The following is a 21,310-nucleotide window of genomic DNA, read 5'->3' on the forward strand; positions in this document are numbered from 1 at the left end:
CCAACACTTGGTATTAGCCATTTTCAAAGTCAGTGTAATGATATGTAGTGGTATTGCATTGTGGGGTTTTTTGGGGGTTTTTTTTGTTTGTTTGTTTCGTTTTTCTTTGAGATGGAGTCTCGCTCTGTCGCCTAGGCTGGAGTGCAGTGGCGCGATCTCGGCTCACTGCAACTTCCACTTCCCTGGTGGGGAAGTGATTCTCCTGCCTCAGCTTCCTGAGTAGCTGGGATTATAGGCGCGCACCACCACACCCAGCTAATTTTTGTATTTTTAGTAGAGGCAGGGTTTCACCATGTTGACTAAGCTGGTCTTGAACTCCTCACCCTCAGGTGATCCACCCGCCTTGGCCTCCCAAAGAGATGGGATTACAGGTGTGAGCCACCATGCCCGGCCTGCATTGTGGAAATCTGCATTAAGGAAATCTGCATTTCCTTAATGACTGATAATGATGAGCATCTATCTTTTCATGTGCCTGATTTATTTTTTTAGCGCCATCACTATTGGAGAGAAACATCTTAATTATTTAAATTACTTACCTATTTACTTTCCATCTCTTCCATTACATGTGAAAGCAGAGACCTTGGTGTTCATCCCCCAATACCTAGAATAGCATCTGGTACTGGATAGTGATAATGACGACGATGGTGGTGATGAGAGTTGTGGAGGTGGTGACAGCTAACATTTATAGAGCCCTTAGCATTTGCCTAGCACCATTCTGAACGCTTAACTCATAGTAACTCACTTAGTCCTCACAACCGCCCCAAAAGACAGAGATGCTATCAATATTCCCATTTTACAGAAGAGAAAACCAAGGTCGAGAGAGGCAACTGACTCAAGGTCACACAGTTAATAAGGGGAGAGCCAGTCCTTGATCCCAGGTGTCCTGGAGTCAGAACACCTGACTAGGTCCTTGGCCAAACCCTACATGCAACACCCATGGAGGGATCCATTGTCCTTGTACACTCTGTATCTGGAAGCTCCCTGATTAGCTTCCCACTAGAATCCATCCTCTTCCTCACCTTCCGGACAGTGTAGATGTGATCAGGATATTACATAGCCCATAGCAACCACTCGATATGCCCAGGTGGAGAGAATAAAGAGGAGTCACGGCCTTGGCTCTTCTGAAACCTGGCTCTGAAAATAGTCCCATAACAGCCTTTGTACCAGAGAATTTTATTGCTCACTGAATGTCAGCACAATTCCTTGGCATTTCCTCAGCCCCTTTAGAGTTAGTTGTGCCATATGAGAAGTTCTGCCCAACGGGCTGTGAACAAAAGCAATGCGTGTCATTGCTGAGCCAAAGCATTTCAGAGCCTGTGCGAGACCTCATCATTGTCTCTTCTCTGCCATGGCGACTGGAAGTCACATGTTCTGGAAGGGGCTACAAGATGATGGAGCTCCTGGCAGCCTAGGTCCCTGAATTGTTGTGTGGACCAGAGCTCCACCACCCTGCCCACATCCCACACCGGGCATGAATTGTGAGTTCATGTGGTAAACGGAGGAAGGAAGAGAGCCTTTGTTGCGTTAAATTGCTGAGAGTTCAGACGGTACCGGTTAGTGCGGCACAACCTTGCCTATCCTACAACATCTCCAGTGCCCCTTTGGGGGCAGGTCACCTTGCTGAATTTGTTGTTAGAACATGTTTGGATGACTTTATGAATGAGAGAACTAAGCCCCATTTGGGAGACTCTAAGTAACTAAAATTTCAGTGGGGGTAGAATAATCTCAGTTCCCAAGTTCAAGAATTCCCTATCCACAAGAAAAAGGGAGATCTTCCAGGCCCTGCAATGGGCTCCACCAGAAGGACCTTTCCCACATGGAGAAGGGAGGTGTGAGCTGAGGCAGGTGGTGGCATCTCCATGAGAGTTGGGGCCTATGCCTACATTCGAGGGCCTGAACTTGACTTTAGGGCAAAGGCTGGGGCATCTTCAGAGCTCTATCCTTGACTTGGGTCCAGGACCAGCTCCCAGAAAGGTTCTGGGGCCCCCAAGTCATCTGTCCACAACTCAGGGGGATAAGGAAAACTCCACAAGGCCACAGGGCCTCGGAGCTGCAAGCTTAATTGCAGGTTTATATTTTGAACTTACTGGTGTTTTACTTTGGCAATTATCACCTTAAATGTTGGGTGCTCCTGTGGGACAACACGAGGAACAAAGAGAAGAGGCTACCCCTTAAGATAACAGGGGCACTAGCAGGCAACTCAAGGGAAAGCCCTTCCTGTTGATAAATGCCCCTGCGACTTCTCTCTTTCCCCAATAAGTAAGCCTTGGTGGCAGTGGAATCCACCTACAAGATCAACAGGTGTGACTGATTCAGTGCAACCGAAAACAAAGTCACACCAGGAAACCAGCAGTCTCTGCTCCATTCTTTGCCTTGAGTATCTATCTACTTGGGAGTTAATTTTGATGATGAGAAATTCAAAATCGTACATTTGGTCATTTCTGTGTGTGTGTGTGTGTGGTGTTTTTTGTTTGTGTTTTTTTGTTTTGTTTTGTTTTGTTTTGTTTTTTGTTTGTTTGTTTTTGTAAAGGAGACATGTTTAATTGGGTGCAGGCTGAGGTTTTCACCCTGCTTGGACACATCATGGCTACAGCATTTGCTCAGATAGGCTTGAGATAAGGAACTGGTCAGGGATGCAAGGATGGCTCCTGGCTAGAGTGGAGTTGGCTGGGCTGGGGTCAGCTCAGACCCTCAGCTCCAAAGTCCACTGAGGATCTCACTCAGGGAGGAAGGGGTTGTAGGTTTCGACTTTACGGTCTGATTCACAGAGGCCCAGGCAATGTTGGGATGAATGCACAGGCTCTTGGAAAATGCCTGACTAGAATTGCTTTGAGGGAGGAGTCCCTGAATGCAACATGAATCGTTTTCCCTTGAATGGTTTTTGCTGATTGATTGGGCTTCAGTTCACTGTCTGCCAAGGGTGTAGGGGGCTGAAAACAGAGGACAAAGGTTCAGAGGCAAATGGTGAAGGCAGCGCCTATGGGAATGCAGGAAGAGCTGGCACAGGAAAGAGGGGACAGGCGGAGGGAGGATGGAGGGGAAGGGAGTGGAGGAAGGAAAGTAGCAGACACCCAGGTGAGGGGTGAACACCATTGCCACTGTGATTGTCATAATCATCATGGTCCCCATAAATCGCACCCAGTGAGCCCCCTGGGCTAAGCGCTTTCCTTCTGCTAACTCATCTGCTTCCCACACACACGCCCTCAAGGTGGGTACCTTGACCATCCTGGTTTCTAGGATGGGGAAGCCGAAGCATGGAAAGGTGAAATATCTTGAAAGGAATGGGATCGTTTCAAACCCAGGCAGTCCAGCTCCAGCACTCATCCCTAAGAGTCCCTGATAAAACCGCAGTGGTGAGGTTGGAAATGAATGGAAGCTCTTCCTCAATGCCATTGGCAGAAATTCTGTCTGTAGGTGGTTAGATCCAAGATGGAGAAAAATTCTTCTTTCTGCCACTTACTAACTCTGTGACCTTCAGCATATTACTTACCCTTTCTGGGACTGGTTCCCTATCTCTAATGCCATACTCATATGGCAGTAGAGATTAAAGTGTGTGTGTGTGTGTGTGTGTGTGTGTGTGTGTGTGTGTGTGTAGTGTCTCATACAGTACTTGGTAGAGAATAGGTACTTCACAAAAACCAGACGCCCACAGGGCCACGATACAGAGGCACCAATCTCCAGAATTTCCAAGCATGTACATATGTGTGCATGTATGTGCTCCTATGTACATGTGGCCCTGCCAAGGTGACCACTCATGTGCACCTGCATGCATTTCCCTCCCTAGTCCTATCCCCAACTCAGGGTGGTGGTGACGGCACCAGTCCTGTAGCCCCCCAAGCCAAACACCCAAGCATCACTCCAGAATCCTCTCTTTCCCTCTCTCACCTCGCATCCTATCACCACAGTCAGCCAATTCCTGAATATTTCTCAAACTCATCTTCTCCCCAATTCTCCCCACCCCCTTCTGGACACAAGGGTCTCAGCTGCCTCCTATCCTCCTACCTGCAGTACCCCAGCCACCCCCATCCACACAGTGGCAATCAGGATGGCCTTTCACAGTCACAAATATGACCTCATCCCTGTTCCACTTAAAACCAGCCCAGGAAGCCTCGCCAGGCCAGACGCGAAACTCCGAAGCCCTGAGGAGCAGCCTGACAGATTTGACTAAATAAAGATCTAAAGCTTCTCTATGGCCAAAGATACCACAGACAAAGTTAAAAAAGACAAACAGCAGACTAGGGAAAATATTTCCAACACACAAAACAGACAAAAGTTTTTTAAATTCCTAATGCACTGAAAGCTCTTTTATATCAATAAGAAAAGGCAAAAGAAAAGAAAATGGGCAAAGGATGTGAACAGTCCATTCACAGAGGAAGAAACACCCATGGGCAGAAACTGCACAAAAAGACACTCACCCTCACTGGGGAGGAGCGGAGTGAGTGCGGAGACCACAGTGAGATATTTTTCTAGATCGGCAGATATCTGAAAGACTGAGAATGTTCAATGCGGAGGACAGTGTGGGGAAATGGTCACTCTCAGATACCAAGGGGGCAGCGTCAGCTGGCCCAACCTTGGGAAGAGCAAGGTTGCTCTAAAAATGGAGCAGGCAGACCCTTCAACCCGGCCACTCTGCATCTAGAAATCTATCCTGCGGAAAGGCTACGGGTGTCAGCAAGATATATACAAGGATGTTCCCCGAAGCATTATTTGCAAGAGTGAAAAATGGAAGACAACCTAAATATCCATCAACCCAGGACTAGTTACATAAATTATGCTTTGTACGAACAATGGAATATTAGGCAACGATTAAAAAGAACACGGCAGATCTGGGTGCCGTGACATTGACTGATGCCCGCAATATACTGGGAAGTGAAAAATGGAACTGGTGGAGTAATGTGCATAATATGATTCCGTTTCCTTTCTTAGTAATACACAATAAATATGTTCGCAACAGCACAGAAAATGTTCTGAAAGGAAACATACCAGGCCAACAGTAGTGGGACATTGGCAGAGTGGGCTTTAAAGGCGAAGGGGGACTTCCCTATTTTACAGGACACACTTCTATATTGTTTCCATTTTATAATTGTGCTTGAGCAAATATTGCTTTTATGGTAAAAAAGAAAAAATTCCTCCTCCCATAACCCCTCACAGGCTGCAGGACAAAGTTCAGACTCCCTAGCGTGACACCCTAGGACCCTAAGGACACAGCCTCTGGGCACCCCCAGCTCTGGTCTCCCCTTTTCCAGTCTTACCTTAAATCCAGATGCTCCCAACTCCCTTACATGTCCCCCAAGCTGCCTCCAGGCCTTTGTCCTGTATGGGTCCCTCTTTCTGGAATGTCCTTTCCTGCCTTCTGTGCCTCACCTTTTAAGTAACTGCTCAGGTGTCACCTCTTCTGGAAACTCTCCCCAAACACTCCCCCACACTCTGCCTTCGTGGGCCCACTGCTCCTATAACATGTAACAGTGGTGACGGTCAACATTTAGGAAGTGCACACCATTCATTGGGGGCTGTGCAACGTGCCTTGCATTGTATTGACTCATTGAATCCTCCCAGCAACCCTCTGAGATAGGTTTATTATCATATCATTTAACAGATGAGGAAACTGAGGTACAGAGAGGTTACATGACTTGCTCAAGCTCACACAGCCAGTAATTAGAAGGGGTAAGTGGACCTAGGCAGAGGGTCCCATGCAGCCTTCTACTAGTGCTTAGCACATAGGGCTGGAAAACCCTGGTCCCTGTACCTGCCAGGCCCCAAGACTGGCCTGTGAGCCCAAAGCTGAGATTTGCCTTCCCCCGCAACCACTCCCCCACCACTGCAAAACCTGGGCTCGGTGTAAGGTGCACCAGGGTCTGTTGGGGTCAGAAGCCAGCCCCCATCCCCAGCCAGCCAGGACTAAATTAGGACCCTGAGGGCTGGTCTCCTGCAGGGGAGCTGGGCTGGGGGTGGGGACCAGCCCCAAAACAGCCAGCTGACCCAGGACTGCTAAGGAAAGGGATGGGTTTGTAGAGGTGCAGTCCCTCTCCAAGCAAGAACCCCAGTGACCTCCCATGCACCTACTGTGTGCCAGGCCCCGGGGTCAACTGGCCCAGGAAGCTAGGGCAGAGACTCCCCTGCCCTCCACGCAGCTGCCAAGTCAGACGCAGGGAGGCCAGGAGCCTAGAAGGGGCTGGGCAACAAGCTCAAGGCAGTGCCCAGGGAGGGCTCTGGGATCTGAGCGAGTGTGTACACTCTGGGTGGGTGTGCACAGGGTCTCCATGAAGGCAGTGGCACCTGGGTCCAGCCTAGAAGGATGGGGGGCGTGAGCAGATAGAGTGTGGGGAGGGAAGCTCCAGGGGCCAGAGGCAGCTTGAGCAAGGGCCTGGAGGGGATGGCTGTGGGGAGTGGGGGTAAGAGTCATTGGCTGTGGCTGGGAGGCTGCAGGGGATGGGGTGGGTGGGCATGCTAGAGGCCTTTGGAGTAAGACGGAGGAGGAGCTGTGCCTCCAGCCCAGCAAGGAAGGCGTGATCTGTGGAGGAGGCAGCTTGCCCGAGATCTGAGGATCTGAGCTTGTCAGGCCAGCTCCGCCTTTGCAGTTAGCAGTGTGGCTGTGGCCTACTTCCAGGACCCTGGCTCCCTCACCTGTGGACGAATAACCCAGCCTCACAGACTGCTGAGGGGACTAACTGGGACAGTGGTTTATGGCACCTGGAACCCAGGGAGGCAGTGGACATATCTCGGGCATGGTGCTCCCTGGGGGTGTCTGCCTGTGTACCAGTGAACTTGTGTGCATGCACACCCCTGAAGGCCTCCAGGTATTCAAACACATAGAATCCTTGTTTAAAGTATAACTTTAGGCAGGGTGCAGTGGCTCACACCTGTAATCCCGACAGTTTGGGAGGCTGAGGCGGGAGGATCACTTGAGGCCAGGAGTTCAAGACCAGCCTGGGCAACATAATAAGACCCTATCTTAAAAAAAAAAAAAAAAAGGCAGGAATGGTGGTACACCTGTAGTCCCAGTTACTCGGGAGGCTGAAGTGGGAGAATAACGTGAGCCCAGGAGGTTGAGGCTTCCGTGAGCCATGATTGCAACACTGCTCTCCAGCCTGGGTGACAACACAGTGAGCCCCATTTTTAAAAAATAAATAAATAAAAGTGTAAATTCAAGATCATGGGATTTCAGACTGTTCAATGCAGGAGGCAGAGCCTCATGATCCTGAGCAGGTCCCTACCCTCACGGGGCCTGGGCTTCCCCTGGTGGGCGGTAGGCGGCTGTCTGGATGGCTTCTCCAGCCCGGCTATCGGAAGCAGCTGGAGCATGGCAGGAGGGGAATGGGTGTGAGTGCCTGGAAATCCACAGGGGTGGGACCCGGAGTGGGGAGGGGAGGGTGAAGGAGGCAGAAGATCCTCCTTCCTGGGCTAGTCCCAAGCCCTGAGTCTGTGGTCGGAGGCCTCAGCCTGATGTCCCGTCCCCCACCCAACTGAGGCCCTCCCCACTCCCCCTGCTCCAAGAACCTCAACTGTGCTGGAAGCCCTGCCCCAGCCCTGGATGCCAGGCTGACTGGCCCAGACTCCCCTGGCTGGCTCCCCTGCTCCCACTGATGCCCAGGCTATGTTCACCGAGGCGAGAGTGGAGGAGTCATAAAGAAGCCCCCAGCTCCTACTGCAAGTTCACCCCCAGCAATACCAGCGTGTAGGCCTGGGGGCAGGCAAGACTCGGGAACATGCCCAGCCTTGCTATTTCAAGCCAAGGGGCATCAGGCAGTGCCTGTGCTTCTGTTTCTTCTTCCATGGAATGTATACACCTGCCTCCCTTGCAAGGTGTCATCATCAGCCCAGTGCCCCCACCATGAACCCTCTCACAGGTAAGTCCCTTGGTTCACCATGAGCTGAGGTGGTCTGGGGGGTCACAGTCCGTTATGCTGGGAGAACACTTACGCTAGACTCCCTAAACTGCCCATGGGCACCATCCTTGCCTCTTCGGGGACCCCATCGCAGCCCCCTCACTGGGCCCTGCCTCCAGTACCTCCATCTCCCACCGGTTGCCAGGGGAACACTCTGAATGCAGAGCCGTGTCCCTGCCAGTCCCCCGGGCCTCCCCCACCTCAGCTGTGATCACTTGGTGCTCTCATCACCTGTTTGCTTGTGCCCCCACTAGCCCTGTGGGCAGGGATCATGGCTGATTCATCTAGGCAATTCCAGAGCCTAGTGCAGGGCCTGGCACAGGAATCTTGTCCAGAGAGAGCAGACTTGGCAATGGGAATGGACAAACAGGGCCATTTACCCCTACTACCCTGGCACCTGCTTCTCTACTGGCATATTCACAACAATGCTGAGCTCAGTGTGTGCCTGGGGTCTAGGGCTCAGCGTAGGACCAGGATCAAGGTTCAGTCTGTTCAGGATCAGGGCTCAGTGTGAGGCTTGAATCAAGGCTCTGTGTGTGGCTGGGGTCAGGGCTTAGTGTAGGACCCGAATGAAGGTTCAGTTGATTCAGGATCAGGGCTCAGTGTGAGGCTGGGATTAAGGCTCAGCGTGCAACTGAGATCAGGGCTCACTGTAGAACCAGGATCAAGGTTCAATCTGTCCAGGACCAGGGTTTAGTGTGGGGCTGGGGTCAGGCCTTAATGAGGGACATTTTCTGTCCCCCACTGTGAAAAGCCCAGGACTCTCTACCACCTTACCCAGGGCTTTGAAAATAACATAACCTGCCCCCCAGGGGCCAGGGCCTGTCTCCTGAGCCCCTACTATGTGTGCCTTCTATCCTGGCTAGGCTGGTCCTATGCTCCACTTCAGGCAGCTATGCTGGGATTCCCAGATTCCCTCTGCCCTAGCAGAAGTGGCTCAAGCAGGGAAGCTCTTCCTTGCCTCCCTACCTAGCCTTCAAAAACACAGTGAGGACAGTCAGCCTTCTAGCGTGGATGCACTCCCAAGCCAAAGTGAAAAAGTGCTTTGTGGTTATGTCAGATTTCCCAATTGTCCACCCACTGCCCCATTCGATTTGCCCAGGTGATCCAGTGCCAATGGAGGTAAACCCAGGTCTGGCTGAACAAGAAAGTGAAGGTGTTGGCTGGCACATGGCATTGAGATGCACAACCTAAAATACCTCCTCCTGTCACAGGGCCTGAAATCCCTTTTTCGAAAAAGAGGGAAGCAGAACAATGCTAGTCCTGACCTTTGGAAGACACAGTGCACTGTCCTGGGGCCACCACCATCAGGCTTCAGTTTATCCTTGCAGACAGGCTCAGCCCAGCGGCTCCTTGCTTTCAAGCCACGCTTGCTGACTCTCCTGTCTGAAACCTCCATCCTGGTTCAGTTTTCAGCTCTCCGAGGGCATGGGCTGTTGGAACCCTGGCCCTGGGTGACCCAGGTTTGACCCAGGCCTACTTACTTACAAACCTCGGAAACAAGGGCCAATTCAGAGACTGGCCTGGATGGGCATCAGAGCTGGGCTTGCCTCTGAAGACAGCAGAGCCAGGGCAGGAGGTGGCACCTGTCCCTGAGCCCCCCACCCACCCAGCCAAGCCCCCCACTGTCTCTGCTACTCTCAAGCAGAGGGTCAAGTTGGTGTGCTGGCAAGACACATGGCTCTCATTTTAATTAATTAAAGAAAAATCTAATCACTGCATTAAACTTCTCATTACTCCACTTGAATACCCGTTAAGTAAATGTAATTACCAGAGGATTGGGTTTCCCAGCCTCTTTCATTAGCTTCTGATAAGATGGGGAGAGGGAGGGAAGAGGGCGGGCAGCAGAACAATGCTAGTCCCGAACCTCAGAGGGCAGAGTGAGCACTGTACTGGGGTCACCGTGGCAGGCTTCAGTGTTCCTTGGGGACAGGCTCAGCCCTGGGCCTGGGGGAGATCCCCCAACCCCAGCTGCCCCTAGGAAGGCAAGGGCCCAGCATTTGGCTGCAGTCCGTACTGAATGCTTCGTTTCCCACCACTGTTGGTTATTTATACCCCACCTCCCTCCAAAAGAATTGGAGGCTGCTGAGAACAACAGAAGCAGCACATGCTGAAAAACAGGAAGAAAACAGGACAAAGCAAAAATGATAAAGAAGAAGCCAGAGACAAGGTTATTAAGCAACTGCATGCCACAGCATCCTGGGCACTTATCAGAAATGGGCCACAAACAGACTATGAGCTTCCTGGCAGTCAAGACAAAGACAGCAACGCACTTCGGTGCTGGGATGCAGTGACCAGCAGAGTATGAATGAGGAAATGCACACTGGGTCTTGGTCTTTCATCTGTGAAAAGGGTGGAGCTGGAAGATGGACTAATGCAGAAAACCACGGGCTGGGGGAACTGTAGGTGAAGGTTCAGAGGAGAGAAGAGGAATTACTAGAGGAGAAGCAGCAGAGGTGGAGGGCAAGTGCAGAGCCTGGGTGTGGAAGAGGTTTCTCCAAAGGAGGGGCCAAGGTCCCATACCATCACCAGCCCCCAGGCTGGCAGCCAGCCCCCTATGGTAGAAGGCACCGGCACCCTGGGGCAGGAGGAGCAAAAACCAGAGGAGACAACACACTCAGGAGGTCCAGAACTGGCCAGGCTGGGACACAGGCTCCGCCTCCCTGTGCTAAAGGGTGGGCTGCCCAGATGCCCTCTATGGCCAGTGCATCACTCTGTTCCCCAGCTGCCCAGAGGGTGGGCTGCTGCAGCTCAATGCTCCCCCTTTTCTAGAGAACTGCCCTCCACAAATGGGGGCCACCTCACCTGGGCAATCCAGGCCCTCCCAAGGGTGGCTCACTGCCAATGACTGATTGATACAGGGGCCCAAAAGCCTGACCTCCTTGTGGGGGGTGGGAAGGGTAATTCTGTGGGTGAATTATGCTCCAGGGTTCCCTGGACCAGCCTAAGGCCCAACTTTGCCTGTGCTATCATTCCTACCCCAATCTCTTCTCTTCCTCCCTTTCCCTGAGGCCCTGCCCTCAATACAGCTGTATGCCCTCAATACAGCTGTATGCCCATGCCCTCAATACAGCTGTACGCAAATCCTTGTCTCAGGCTCTGCCTGTAAGGATTCTGATCAACAATACACCCTGGCAGCTCCTTCCAAGTTCAAAAAAAGGAAAGAAACAGAAAAACCAAACCGGCGATGTCCCAAACTTCCTGGAGAGGGAAGCAAGAAGGGGAAGGGAACAAGGATTTACTGAGAAACTGCCAGATGTCAGTCCTTTCTGTACATCATCTCAGGTAGTTCTCTCAGCACTGCCAGGTGAGGTTCATTATCAGGTGAGAAAACTCAAGCTCAGAGAGGCATAGACATTTGTCCAAGGACACACAGCACGTCCACATCCATCTATGACACCATCTAGAATGATTATTTGTTATTTGCCTTCCCTAGTTGGGGAGGAGTCTCCCTTCTCCTGTCAGCAGGATCCCAAGATTCCTTTGGGAAACACTCACCCCTCATTCCTGGTCACATGGTTGGGGAAGGACAGACCCTGACCCTCAGCCCATCAGTGTTTCTAAGTCCTGTGGACTCAGTTAAAGGTTCAGAATGAGCTGAATGCTGCCAATAGGACCCTGAGATCAACTTGAGGACTTTTATTTGTTCTATCAGGGAAGATTTTGTCTCCCCCCCCAACCCTAGATCTAAACCTAGAAGCATATTACCCCAGAAACTGCTGCCAGGCATCTTTTGACTATGTCATGCCAAATGCCACTAAGCATGGAACCATCATCAAGGAGAAGAATGAAGGAATACAGACAAAAACCAGGTTCTGGTTGCACCATTTGAACCACTGGATCAAGCCCTGCCTGAAGCCCATGTTACCACCAAACACTTTGGTTACATGAGCTGATAACTTCATTTGAATGAAATAGGGTTTGTTTTAGTTTTCGTTTTTTGCTACTTACAATCAAAGGGATCCTGACAGATATATTGTGCAGAAAGGTATCCCTTTTGCTCTGGGGACCAAGAAGGCTTGGATATCCCCAGGAGCCAGGGAATGGGTAGACGGGGGATGCCACCTACCCTGACTGCTGCTGTGTCCTGCTGGGTCCCAAAGCTTGAGGAGTCCCCTTGGCCCAGACTGTGGTCAGGAGTAGACTTGGGAGCTGGTCCAGGAGCTGGATAGAGTCAGAGCCCTGGAGATGCAGGCTGAAGGCTGTGTAGCCCCGCAGACTCAAGGTAGCCAGGTCATGGTCATAAGATCCCTAGAAAGGAAGAGAAACAAGAGTGAGTGGTAGGGTTCACAAGGGGCCCGAGGGGTACAGGAGGTAGGACAGATGGTGGCCACACTTTGGTGAAGGTGAGACCAAAGGAAGATCCCTGGAAGCATCTCTAGACCAGCACTGTTCAACAGAACTTTCTACCATGATGACAATATTCTGCCTCTGCACTGTCCAATACGGCAGCCACCGTCACATGTGGATATTGCAATGTGAATAGTGTGATTAAAAACTGATTTTTAATTTTGTTTTATTTTAATTAATTTACATTTAAATCTAAACAGCCACATGTAACCAGTGGCTACCACACTGGACAACACAGCTCTGGATCAACCCTTGCCTCCTGGCCACAGTACACGGGAAAAACTGAGGTCCAGAGAGAAGAAGGGATTTGCCCGAGGTCACACAGTGAGAGGGTGGCAAAGGCAAACACAGTTCCTCCAACTCCTGGCCCTGATCCTCCATGGTACCCACTGCCCTTCCCATCACGGCCTTGTGTTTTCCCGTCATGCTCATCACTAGCAGAGTGTCCTGCTGTCCTGATATCCATGCTGCCATGGGTTGGGCTGTCCCTGGGGAAGGGAATGTCCCTGGGGAAGGGTGTCAGGCCACCCTTGAAGGGACCTGCCTCCTCCAGCCACTGCCACTGGACCCTCACTCAGCCCCCCTAGCAAAGCAGCCCCAATGAATGTCCTGAGATTGTCCCGGAAAACTCTCGCTCAGAGGGGAAGCCTCTTGGGCACAGAGTCATTATTTATAACAGCAAGACACTGCAGGCTGCCTAAACACTCCACAATAGAGATGACGGAGTGATTCACGGCACCCCTGCCAAGAGAGTAGTACACAGCCATTAAAAACGATCAACGAAGAGGCCGGCAGTGATGCTGAGTAATGTTTCCGTGACAATAATGAGGTGGAAAACTGAGAAATGGGTGCAGGTGGGGGTTGGGTTGCGGGGTGTACGAGGCCCACTCCCATCTGTCACCCTCACCCACGCTGCGGCATCGTAGGGTCCAGATTACAGACCCGCTTTACAGGAGGAGTGGGGGCTTAGAGAAAGCAACCACATGCGTGCTCCTAGCTCCATGGAGAGTGTGGGCAGAGTGGGGCTTGAACCCTTGATTTCTGATGCCAAAGACAGACTTCTACAGCTGCCCTTTGTGCTATGATGGCAGCATTATGGCTGCCCTTTCCTTCTTACTTACTCGTCTTTTGTAAACACATATGTACATCATACTTATTAAGTGCCAGGAACCTTCCTCAGCCCTTGACAAATTAAAAGTTAACTCATGGAATCTGTAAAACTGGGTGAAGGAACAACGACTACTTCTATTGTTTGGAGAAGGAAAATGAGGCACAGAGAGATTAAGTAACCTGGGGCCACTTCTACTTCCCAAATATTCTGCAAGGTCTAGTACTGTCATTACAGGAAGAGGATAAGGGGGCAGAGAGGGAGTGGCTGTTGCCTGGAGGAGTGGAAACACGGATGGAGAGTTTTCCTCCTTTTTAATTTCATGGCAAATCTTTTTTATGGCAATTGAACGGAAAAAGTTCAAGAAGTAAAATAAATGTAGCAAGGAAAAGGTTTTTTTAAAAAACAAGCACACAAACAAAAATGAAAACTTATCAGATTGAAGTCACGGATGCATCCGACAGACCTCGACTGTGAATGTAATACACCTCCCAGCAGCAAAACTCATGTCCCTAGGCTTTTCTGCCAATGTCCTGACCTGGGACCACTCCCTCCTGCCTGGGTGAGATCCTCACCTTCAAGGGCAGCAGGGAGCAGCCCTAGGCAGAGGTAAACTTCAATAAACACCTCCTGGCTCCCTCCCGCCTCCGGGGCCCCTGCTGCCTGCAGTGCTCCAGCCACCGGCAAGCACTGAAACTCAGGACACATGGCATCCAGGCCTCTGCCTCTAGCCCCAGCCAGCCCCATTCCACAGGTGGAGCAATGGAGGCCCAAAAGGCGAAAGACTTCACCAGAGGTCACACTGCTACTGAACACGAAATGCCTGTGTGTGTGCTTATGAGTGTGCATGAACACGGCCCAGAGGGACACGTGTGTCTCCCACGCATGCGGTGCTTCAGGCCCAGGTGATTAAAAGGGCAGGTGATTCCCAGCTTACACACCCATGTGCACGTGTGCACACACATACACACACACACACAAAACTGTCATATCATTAACTGCTACTACAGCCACAATGGCATCATCTGCTATTTCTTCCTATTTCTTGTTTTCTGCGTTATTTTTCATTCATGCATCAAATACTTATTCGGCACTTACTATATGCTAGGTATCTTATAGGGGCTAGGATTCACTGGGGTACAACACAGACAAGTTTGGTACTCTCATGGGAACAGGGGAAACCGATGATAAACAAATAAGCAAATAAATAAACAAGATAATTCCAAAGAGTGACAGGCAATAACAATCATAAAACCTGGTAATGTGAAAGAGAAGACTTGGGCTGGGGCTGGTGGGTTACTCAAGCTAGAGGGGCAAGGAAGGTCTTTCCACATTGGAATTTATTCTGTGGGAAATGAAGCTGCAGCAGGAGGCTGGGGCCCTGAGGGCCAGGGTAAGGGCTTTGGATTTCATCCCAAACGCAATGAAAAGTAACTGGAGGGTTTTAACTAGGGAAGTGCTATGATGTTTTCCTCGTTGTTAACAGTTCTCTGGAGCTGCCAAGTGGAGACTGAACTCAAGGGCATCAGGCCTGGGGCAGAGGACCAGTGTCACAATCGCCCGAGGACAAGGAGACAGCCTTAACCAGAGGGATGGCACAGAGAGGGAGGAAACAGACAGATTCGGGCAGTGTGTTGTGGCAGAATCAACTGGTTGATGAGTTGGATGTGAGGGGGTGGGGGTAAGAAAAGGAGAGTAATGAAGGAAGACTCGTAGAGCTTCTACCATAGATAGGGACTGCTTTCACAACCAGACCCCACCCCTCAAGAAGCCTCAGGGGCCTGATCAGGACTTCTGGTCCCTGACGAAGGGACTTGGCATGTGTGTCCAGACAGCAGAGCTAGGCCTAAGAAGAAAAGATTCCAGGGAGACAGATCTCTGTTCAGCATGAGAAGCAGTGAGCTTCCTGTCCCTGGAGGTATGCAAGTAGAGGTCTGGGGACCCTGTGTGTTGGGTGGATATTTGCACTAAAAGGGGAGGTTGATTTCTGCCATGAGTTTCTTTAATTCTGTCAATACATGAATCAGGGTTAGATTGCATGGATTGAAGCAGGTGTTATAGAGAGTCAAGGGAAGGCAAGGTAATGTCCAGCATTTAATTATTATTATTATTATTATTAGGACTTTACAGATCACAGAGGGCTCCCACCGATTCTCTACCTGGATCTATAGCCCGCACTGTGAGGCAGGTAGGGCATCATGATCAGCCTAATCCAGCAGATGAGGAAATAGGCCCAGCAAGGGAGTGGGATCAGCCAGGGTTCCACAGCACATCAGCCTCAGATTCTCTGTGGCCTCACACCCTCTGTGGCCTCACACCTATGGACCTTCTCCTCCCTCATCCCCAGCAGTCACCCCAGCACCCCTGCCCCGGAAGATGCAGGATCTCCCCACTCTACCCAGGCTTCCATTCAGCTGCCAAGACTCCCATCCCTGGAGGTTAGAGGCACTCTTTGCCCTCTGCCCCAAAACTTGGAAGGGGGTCTCAGCCTAGAAGATTTCCCCCCTGGTTACACAGGCCCTGATCCTCCACTCTGTCCCCTTTACCCCTGGTGGTTTTACCACAGCCCCTTAAATTGGTTCCTTCAAATTAGAGCAGTATCAAATACTAGGCTTTGCCCAGAAATGAAATAAAGTAGGGTCCCTCCCATGAGGCGTCATTCTTCCCCTACACCTACCGCTGCTGTGGCCCAGGGGCAACCAGAACCCACCTGACCACCTTCTGACCACCTTCCCCTTTCCTACCAGACAGGTAGAGAGGGCACCTGGGCAGGTAGGAGTGTCAGGAGGTAGGGTCTCCCCAGGGGGCCTGGGATTGCCAGGTGGGGAAGCTGCCACCTACTGGCACTACATCATACACTGAACACTCGGGATAATCTTTTGTTTTTTAATTTTTGACAAGCAGTTTGCCCTGACAGACCCCAGGATAGTCTTGAGGGCCAAGTGGGAGCATCTCACTCTTCAGGTGAGGCAGTGAAAGCTTGGATAGATGAAAGAACTTGTCCAAATTCAAAATATTAAATGGAAAGAAACAGTTTGTAAGTGCTGGAGCCAGAATTTGAACCCAGGGCTGACTGATTCCAAAGATCCGGTGCTGTCCCCTGCTCCCTGCTGCCTCGTGGAAGTGCCAGGCAGTTCGAAGAGGCAGCCCAGTGAGCAGATGGGGTGGGCAGGGGGAGGCAGAGAGAGGCGGCGGTTGTGGGGTGAGAGGGAGAAGGTGAGACAAAGAAAGGACAAAGAGAGCAGCAGAAACAGCAGAATCGACAGGGGAACCCTGCAGGGGCCAGAAGAAGGCAGCTCTGGAAGCCACCCTCCTGATCAATGCAAGGCCCGCAAGGCCACCCTGGTGCCATCTGCCCCTCAGATCTAGCCACTAGTGTTCCCTGGGCTCATCCCCAGATGCCCAGGCCCAAGGAGCCCCCACTCATTGAGAGTGCTCCCCAGTCATTAAAGGCATCCCCCACTCATTGAAGGGCACAGGTCAGGCCCCTGTGGGCCAGTCCTGGGGCAGGGAAATGGGTTGAGGGAGTAGAGGGGCCAGCTCTGGCCCTGGGCAAGGCATCTGCCCAGCCTCTCCCTGCCCCAGCCTGGCTGGAGTGTTCAGCTGCCCAGGCTGCCCACCATGCCGGCCGATCTGTGGCTGACCTCTGGGCTGGCCAGGTGTTCCCGAGGCCAGCTGGCAGCCCAGCACCATCAGCCTATCCCGAGAGCATGCAAGGTTTAAGCAACAGCCTTTCCACTGAACATTTTCGAAGAAAAATATCTTTTTTTTTTTCTTTTGAAGAGAGAGAAAGGGAGGGAGGTGGAAACTAGCAAGGGAGGAGGAGAGAAGGAGGGAGGGAAAAACCTACCCCATCATTGCAGTCAAGGTCACAGGCACCGGCACGGGGCGGGCTGGGCAAGGAGCCTTTAATCTGGGAGTTCAGGCTGAGGAAACTACACGCTTGAAGCCGGAGTACATTACTGCCCTGAATGATCTGTCGGCTTCTATTAGGCTAAATATCTCTGTATAATGGGGAATTATCCTCTGAAGAGGCAAACTGCCGGCCTCTCCAGGGAGGGGGCGGTGGGAACCTCGCATCGTGAGGGCTCTCCCACGGTGGGGCGGGGGGAACAGGACCGACTCAGAAAGCCAACCCAGTCCCACACCCCCACCCTGGAGAGTCACAGCCAGCAGCTGCTTTGATGTTTGTGGCGGGTGCCCGCCTCCCTTCCTTCCTCCCCGGACTCTTCCCTTCCTCCCTCCATACGAGCCTGGAATGATGCCAGACCCGGGTGTAAGCCTGACAACGCCACTGGTCAGCCAGGTGACCCCAGGCAAGTCTCTGAGCCTCTTGGAATCTCTGTTTTCCTGTCTGTTAGATGGAGCTAATAATACCCGCCTGAAGGCTGGCCGTGCCGGGGGTGAGCATGAGGCTGGCATGGAGCCCAGCACAGAGTGGACATCTTGCTCTGCCCACCGCGGAGGGCCCCCCGTCCTCCTCATCCTCACTGGCTCACCCAGGGCACCACCACCTCTTCCAGGAAATCTTTCCTGCCCCCATCTCAGGGTGTCTCCCACCCTGGTCACCTACAGCCAGAACCCCACCTCCAGGACCTCCGTTTCCAGTGGCTGAGTAGGAGCCTCAGTTTTAGGAGATCCCCCTGAGCAGAACGGACCCCTCCTCATCTTCCAAACCCCCACCCACACACTCAGAACTGGGCACCCGGGCCTGCCCCAATTTGCGGGCTTGGAGGCAGGGGTTAGGGTGGCACCACAGGCATGGGTGGGGCCCACAGAGGGGTGACACTCATGGGAAGGCAATCAGCACCAGGGTAGCTGGGCCAGGAAGCCAGAAATCCCAGGACAGGGGTCTGCAAGAGCAGGGTAATAGCTGAACCATCAGCAGGACTGGCTAACGCACAAGGCAGGGCTTGGGGCCAGGTCAGAGGAGCAGAGAGGTGGGCAGGAGCTTGAGGCTGCAGTGAGCTGTGATCATGCCACTGCATTCCAGCCTGGGCAATAGAGCCGGGGCTCAGTGCCAGGTTCCTGGTGCAGGGCAGTGTAGGGGCTGGAGCAGTTCAGGCTAGGAAAGGTCTTGGGGGTCAGGCGGGGGCAGAACTGACCTGTGTGTGTGGGCATGAGGGTCAGATGATGGTGGCAGGGTGGGGATCAGGGTACCAGGTGACAAGGTTCTGCAGACCCCAGACTGTTCTCAGGGCTCCTGTGCCACCCTCAACCTGTAGTGAATCCCTGGAATGGTTCAGAACCCCTTGCTGCAGATGCAGCCACTGCTATTGCAGGGCCTGCGGGTGGGGACAATTCCAGGGCAAGATGCCTAGAGCCCAGTGGGACACACAGAAAGGAAGCCACCTCCAGGACAGGTCAGAAGCACACTGTGTTACCCACTCCCCTCAGTAGGCCCAGAGGTCCAGCCCAGAGTTCCCACAGCCTGGGGGAGCTGCCAGTTCACTCATTCACTCACTCGTTTATTCAGCAAATGCCCTCTAATGCTTTCTGTGAACTAAGGGTACAAACACACCTGAGCAGGGTGTGGGGTGGAGTGCAGGAAGGTGAGAGATGACAACTCGGGGGCTGTGTGAGAGCGGGAGCCTGAGGGGCTGTGGAAACAGGGTAGGGGGCATCTGATCCAGGGCTGGGGTTTGGGAAAGGCTTCCAGGGTGAAAGGATCTTTGAAGGGTTATTAAAGGAAAACGAGTTGGGTTTGGAAGTAGTGGGGAAGGGCACCGCAGACTACCCCAGTGACAAAGCCCAGGGGCTGGAGAGGGAGACCGCCCCTTCCTTCAGGCAGGGCCTAGCAGGCACCACACAGGGTGGAGCTCTTATTCTAGGAGCCAGCAGGAGCCTGAAGTTCTAAGTGGAGAGTACCCAGGGTCTGGATTCGTGCTTCAGAAACATCATTCCAGCTGCCACCTGGGGGAGGATGGATTTCAGGCAGGCGGAAGGACAGGAGGAAGTGAGTTAGGAATGAGGCAGTGGCCAGGGGAGAGGTGGGGTACAGCAATAGAGAGAGGGTGGATGAGGGAGGGATCTGGGAGGTGGAAACTGCAAAGTGAGGGCGGCGGTTATAATCCACAGTGCCAGCGTCCCACTGAGCATCCCCCACGCCTTCTGTCCAAACAGCATCTTTAACTCTGTAAAAAATCCATTAGTTACTTTGATCTGCACAACACTCAGGTGAGGCAGCCAGGCCAGGAATTCATTGCTTACTTAGTCCATTAATTCAACAAGCATGTGTTGAGTGCCTACTACGTTCCAGGCACCATTCTGGCCCACCCAACACAAGGAAAAACTAAGACTCACAGATGTTGCCCGAGTTCCACAGGGGTGACCAGGACCTGCTACTGGTTTGGGAACCCAGATGCCCTTCATATTTGGGGAAGGGGTGGGGTCATACGCCAAGCAGGAGCTGTGGAAAGGGAATGCCTGACAGTGGGGCTGGCTCATGGCCCTCCAGGGCAGGGATGAGCCTCCGTCTGGAGGAGAAGTACCTCTTCCTCCAAGGTGGGCATGGGAAACCCGAGAGACATAGCAGGGTGGAAGGAAGCACAGTCGGTGGGGCGGGGGAAAGGCTGACTTCCACGGGCTGGAGGCTGGAAAGGGTGAGTGGACACAGATCAGGAATGGCAGGGCCGTTAGGCCCAGCAGACTGTGGGTATGGCCAGAGGGTGAGAAGGGTCGGGTGAGCACAGCAGGAGGATTGGGAGTGGGGCTGCCTCCTCGAAAGTGCTTGCAGGGAGAGGGGAGAGGTGGAGGCAGAGTCCCTGAGTCCCTCCGGACGACAGCAGGCCTCTGGACTGCCCTAGTGGGTGCCCCGTGCAGTGGCCTCAGGCTGCTCTGTGCTAAATAGGGGGCTAAGGAGCCAAGAGAAGGAAGAACTTCCTCGGAGGTGGCTCCCAAGGGCCCAGGGATGTGTCAGGACAGACCAAGGGCAGCCTGACTGCCTCCTGAGCTCACTCACACTGCCAGGACAGGAGCTGCTGGTCAACTCTTTCTCTCCGTTCCCCCAAGTCCAGCCCTATTTACCCCCAACATTAGCATTCACTGCTGAGGACCTTGGTAGTCCCCTTGCTTCCCTGGGCCCCCCTCTCTTCATCAGCAAACTGGGGTGGCTCCCACCTCACTGATGGTCAGGAAAGCACTAGCCCAGACCCTGCACACAGTAAGTACATACTAACCGTCATCCCTACACACAGTAAGCGCATACTAACCATCATCCCCTGCACACAGTAAGCACATACTAACCATCATTCCCGCACACAGTAAGCGCATACCAACCATCATCCCCTGCACACAGTAAGCGCATACTAACCATCATTCCCACACACAGTAAGCGCATACCAACCATCATCCCCATACACAGTAAGCGCATACCAACCATCATCCCCACACACAGTAAGCACATACCAACCATCATCCCCACACACAGTAAGCACATACCAACCATCATCCTCACACACAGTAAGCACATACCAACCATCATCCCCACACACAGTAAGCACATACCAACCATCATCCGCACACACAGTAAGCACATACCAACCATCATCCCCACACACAGTAAGCACATACCAACCATCATCCGCACACACAGTAAGCACATACCAACCATCATCCCCACACACAGTAAGCACATACCAACCATCATCCGCACACACAGTAAGCACATACCAACCATCATCCCCACACACAGTAAGCACATACCAACCATCATCCGCACACACAGTAAGCACATACCAACCATCATCCCCACACACAGTAAGCACATACCAACCATCATCCTCACACACAGTAAGCACATACCAACCATCATCCCCACACACAGTAAGCACATACCAACCATCATCTGCACACAGTAAGCGCATACTAACCATCATCCATGCACACAGTTAGCACATGCTAACTGTCATCCGCACACAGTAAGCACATATTAACCATCATGCCCACACACAATAAGTGCATACTA

At 52.3% G+C, this 21,310-nt stretch overlaps 1 protein-coding gene across 2 annotated transcripts in view; it reads right to left on the reverse strand.

Moving 5' to 3' along the window:
• LINGO1 (leucine rich repeat and Ig domain containing 1) overlaps positions 1 to 21,310 on the reverse strand; it is a 184,592-nt gene that overhangs the window by 68,378 nt on the left and 94,904 nt on the right. For both annotated transcript variants that reach the window (XR_001885217.1, XM_017870451.1), the window contains exon 3: positions 11,956 to 12,137. The gene's annotated coding sequence lies outside the window, so the exon portion shown is untranslated. The remainder of the gene's footprint in view (positions 1 to 11,955; positions 12,138 to 21,310) is intronic.

This window comes from Rhinopithecus bieti, unplaced genomic scaffold (assembly GCF_001698545.2).
Source record: "Rhinopithecus bieti isolate Rb0 unplaced genomic scaffold, ASM169854v2 scaffold_662, whole genome shotgun sequence".
In the NCBI taxonomy this organism is placed as follows: Eukaryota; Metazoa; Chordata; class Mammalia; order Primates; family Cercopithecidae; genus Rhinopithecus; species Rhinopithecus bieti.